Source organism: Pithys albifrons, chromosome 15, assembly GCF_047495875.1.
Source record: "Pithys albifrons albifrons isolate INPA30051 chromosome 15, PitAlb_v1, whole genome shotgun sequence".
NCBI classification, from domain to species: domain Eukaryota; kingdom Metazoa; phylum Chordata; class Aves; order Passeriformes; family Thamnophilidae; genus Pithys; species Pithys albifrons.
Window position 1 is genome coordinate 1,818,182 of NC_092472.1, and position 5,091 is coordinate 1,823,272.

Below are 5,091 nucleotides of genomic sequence, written 5' to 3' on the forward strand. Positions count from 1 at the left end.
CGCGCGCTCAAGGTCGGACAGGATAAAGCGCGGCGCGGTTGCAGCGGCCTTGCGTCAGGCGCGGCGCATGCGCGGAGCGGCACGGAGCGGGGGAGGGCGCGCCTCGCTCTGCGCATGCGCCGTGCGGGGGCCGGGGGTGCCGGGACTGCAAATACACCGAGGGGGGACCTGGAGCCCCCGGGAACTGCTGAGTGCCCTTAGTCAGAGACGGGCCTGGGGGTCCTGCGGGACAACCAGCTGTCCCTGCCCAGCCGTGTGTCCTGGGGGCCAGGGAGGCCAGTGGTGTCCTGGGGCCATCAGGGAGAGCACTGGCAGCAGGGCAGGGAGGGGATCCTGCCCCTGTGCCCAGCCCTGGCAGGCACATCTGCAGGGCTGTGCCCAGCTCTGGCTCCTCACACAGCAGGGCCAGGGAGCTCCTGCAGCGGGGCCAGCGCAGGCTGGGCAGATGCTGAAGGGCCTGGAGCAGCTCTGGCAGCAGCAAAGGCTGAGGGAGCTGGGGCTGGGCAGCCTCCAGAGCAGCCCCTGAGAGGGACCTCCCCATGGCTGGCAGTGCCTGCAGGGAGGGGGCAGAGCATGGCCCAGGCTCTGCTCGGGGGGCCCAGCAATGGCACAAGAGGAACGGGCAGGAACTGATGGCCAGGGAGTTGCAGCTGGACAGGAGGAAGAACTTCTTTGTTGTGCAGTGACTGAGCTCTGAGCAGAGCCCAGAGAGGGTGTGGGGTCTCCTCATTGGGGATATTCCAGAGCTGTCTGGGACACAATCCTGTGCCATGTGCTCTGGGGTGGCCCTGCTGGAGCAGGATGTGACACCAGATACCCCACTGTGGTCCCCTGTGCCCAACCCAGTCTGTGATGCTGTGAAATGGCCTCCAGCTGAAAAGGGAGATTCAGATTAGGTGTTAGGAAGAATTTCTTCACTACATTGTCAGGGACTGGAAGGGGCTACACAGAGAGGGTTTTGAGCCTCCATTTCTGGAGGTGTTCAAGAGGCTCCTGGATCTGGTGCTGGGTTAGTGGTTACAGTGGTAGTGCAGGGTGGATGGTTGGACTGGATGATCTCCAAAATCTCTTCCTACCTTGATGATTCTGTGCTTTAGCAGAAAAGACCCCTAGCGCTCAGGAACATGGTCAGGGCCCTTTCCCTGCAGGGAGGTGAACCCTAGGTTGGCCAGTGCAGGGGCTGAGCCCTCACAGAGCTCCTGGGAATGCCAGAGGCAGAGCAGAAGCAAAGCTGTGCCAGTTGGACACTCTGGCTGAGCCCAACCTCGTCTCCTCCCCAGCTGTGCTGATTTAAAGCTCCCTTCCCAAAGGCATGTTCAGCCCAACACCTGCAGCCCAGCACTGGTGCTCCAACCTGCTCCTTGTTTTCCAAAACTGGCTGTCTCTGGGTTTGTCAGGGCACATGGAGCTCATCATCCCACCCCACACATGAGCTGTGGCTGCAGTTCCCCCTGTGCTCAGCTTTGGGATGTGCTCCTGGGCTGGCACTGGGTTGGCAGGACAGGGAATCACAGAACATTAGGGGGTTCAAATGGGCCTAAAGATCATCCAGTGCCATCCCCCCTGCCATGGGCAGGGACACCTCCCACTAGGCCAGGTTGCTCCAGGCCTCACCCAACCAGGCCTTGAACACTTCCAGTGTTGGCACATCCACAACCTCCCTGGCCAACCTGTGCCAGTGTCTCACCACCCCCACAGCCAAGAATTTCCTCCTGATGTCTAACCTACATGACTCTTCTTTCAGTTTGTACCATTCCCCTTTGTCCTGCCAAGACAGTTCCTGATGCAGAGTCTCTCTCTTGTTCCCTGTAGTCCCTTCAGACACTGGAAGGGGCTCTGGGATCTCCACAGCCCCTTCTCCTGTCCAGGCTGGGCAGCCCCAGCTCTCCCAGCCTGTCTCCAGAGGGGAGCTGCTCCAGTCCCCTCAGCAGCCTCGTGGCCTCCTCTGGACTCGCTCTACCAGTTCCATGTCCTCCTTTTGCTGGGGATGCCAGGGCTGTGCACAGCACTGCAGGGCTGGCACTGCTGGAGGGGGTTCATCCCCCAGGGCAGTGCCAGCCGTGTGACCGTGCAAGACCAGCACTCTCCGGTGCCCACTGTGGTGTCCCCACTTGGCTCCCACCAGCCTGGCCTCACCCCATGGGCACCTCTGCCTGTGCACACACGAGTCCCCGAGGGCCAGCTCCAGTCCCCAGAGTGGAAAGGTGCCAGTGCTGTGCCAGCTCTCCCGTCGCCAGGCAGGGGCAGCACCTGCCCGTGCTAGCGCTGCTTGCAGGCAGCTCCTCTGAGCTGCAGCCCGGGCACTGACAGCTTCATTCTGGCACTGAAAGCTCCCAGCTTCTGCCCAGGCAGCCACCAAAAACCTCTCCAGGAGCTGTGTGTGCCCCTCTGGGGCAAGCAGGGTGGGTGTCCCATCCCACCTGAGCCTCTCACCCTGCTGGTACCAGAGCAGCTCAGACAGTGCCAGCAGAGCAACAGGCACACGTCTCAAGTCTCTGCTGACATGGTAAAAAGAGGAGAAAAGCAAAATTATCCTGCTCTGGAGGTCACAGAATCCCCCCTGGCTGTTTCTAAGTCAGATGTACCCAGTGGCCCCAGACACAGCACCCTGGGGTCTGCCTGACTGTGGGTGTCAGTGCCTGTGTGTCCATGTCCCAGCCAGGTCCCTCTGGAGCCCCAGTAAAGGCCAGCACACAACTCCAGCCTCCACTCCTGGAGTGCAAGGAGCTCACCTGCTCACCAAGAGCCACAGCTCTGGGCTTCAGATGGCTCTTTGTTGTTGCCCCCAACCTCACCACTTGCAATGCCCTTTGCTCCTCCACTCTCCCCCCTCTTCCCACACAGACTGATCCCTCAGAGCAGCCTGCCTTGTGTTCCCTCTGCTCCCAAGCTGTGCTCACAGCCCCTCCACAGGCCAAGCACCCCTGGGAGGCAGTGGGCTGACAAGCAGAGCACCCTCTGCAAGAGCTCCAGAGCTCCCATTGCTGCCTTCAGGTGCCCCAGAGGATGCCCTGCAACAGGCAGGATCAGCTCTTGGGCCTTCCAAGGGAAGGGGGACACCTGTGAGGGGTTGGCAGGGAGGGCACTGCAGGGCAAGGTGCTGAGATCCCTCTGGGATAATCCACAGTGAGGACCAAGCACCAGCCACTGCAGCAGGTGACAGTGACAAGCACAGGAGCTGTCCTGGGGGGGGCAAGTAATTTCCTCCCCATTAGCTGTTGCAGACACAGGGCTGCTTTGCAGCACCACAGAGGCTGGTGGGGCAGCAGGGCAGCCCTTTGGCAGCTGGCAGGGCAGGGCTCCACATGATGTCCTGTCCCCAGTCCCACAGGAATCAGCACTGGAGCTCTGGTTTGGCTGCAGGAGCAGAGTGGGGCCGTAAGTCCTTCCCTACAAAGCCTCAAACCACGTGGCTGTATTTGCTAGCTCTGTGGGCATCTGCCTCACAAGGATGTCACTGCACATGACAAAACTGCAAGGAGTTCCACAGTTTTCAGTGGATGAAGCACATCAGAGGCATCTGACGATCCAGAGCTGCCAGCAGCGTGACAAGGCCTGTGGGGAGCTCCACATTAACTCCTCCACCTTCCTCATTTCCCACGGGCAGGGATTGGAGGGCAGCTCCTGCTCCCTGGCTCCCAGCTGCATTGGGGTTACCCTGAGCCATGGCAGTGTGATTTTAGGTGACTGGATGTGAAAAGGCTCGTTGAGGCAGCTGCCAAAACAGTGACACTTGAGCTGCTTTCCTGCTCACTGAAGGGGAGCCTAATGGAAAAAGCAGTGATGGATCAAACACAGCACGACATCAGCCTGCTCCCTGAGTCAGGCTGAATCAGAGTCCCACCACACTCTGCACAGGAGGGGAGAGCCCTCCGAGAATCCAGGGTTATCCTTAGTGAAGGGCTGGCTGGGGGACAGGTGGGCTGCAGTGGGCAGGAGCAGTGGGAAGGGGGCAGCAGGGACAAACAAGCTCATTGCAGGGCTGGGAAGGATGCAGGTGTTTGACTCAGGTATTTAATATTTCATATACACCAGTGTTGCAATGAACCAGCAGTCAGATGCTTGGCCAGGTAACCATCTCAGGGGGAACCACAGCAGGAACAGGAGGGTTTGGGGTGGGCTCAACACAGAGCTGGTCAAACCCACAACATCCTTCCAATCTTCCCTGGTTTCACCCCCACGATTCCAGCAGGGCTGGCAACAAGCATCAACCTGTAGAGCATCACAGAGTAAATCAGCAAGCAGGCAGAAGCAGCAAGCAGGCAGTGTGAGGGCTGCCTGCCAGTCTGCCAGGGCTCCCCAGGCCTTCTTCCTGCAGGGCAGGCGGCAGAGACCTGTCACTCAGCTGAGGATGCAGGTGATGGAGGGAGCAACAAACCACATCTCACCCCACACAACTGCAGCTGCTCTAACAGGGATCTGAGGTGCCTCCAGGAACCATGATAATGAGGGCAATTAGTGCATTACAAATGAAAGCTTCCAGTTGCTGCACTCTGTGGTTTGGGTTTTTTTAACCCGGATCTGAAGCAGCTGAGGCACAAAGCCTGGTTTTGGGGAGGATGCTGGGGCTCTGCAGGCTGATCTCAGCCCTGCTGAGAGGATGGGCTGGCCTGAAGGTCACCCATGGCCAGGCTGTGGGAAGGCTGGTGGGGCTCAGCCAGCCCTCCCTGCAGGCAGGAGGGACCCTGGGGATCCCTCCCTTGAGGGTACACCTTGTATGTGCATTGGCACAATCTGCCCTTTGCCCAGCAGGGCTGGATTCATTCCTTTTCCCTGTCTCACAGTGGGATTTTCCAGCCCACTCCAGACCTGTGCTCTGGCCTGGTGCATCACACACTCTGCACCATCCCAGCACGAGACCCAAACACAGCCCTGTTTCTGCTTCCCTGATTTTTCCCATATCAATGGCTGTGGAAGGATCACTGCCCTGTGACACCCGTGCCTGGGCTGGCATGAATCTCTCCCTCCCTGCTGGCCTCCTGTCCTCCCCAGTCTCTCTGGCATTGGCACAATCCCCACAGTTACAGCTGTGTGCAGCTCTCGTGCTCCGTGGTCCCCTCTCCAGGCCATCAAAGGGGCTGTTCCCACACT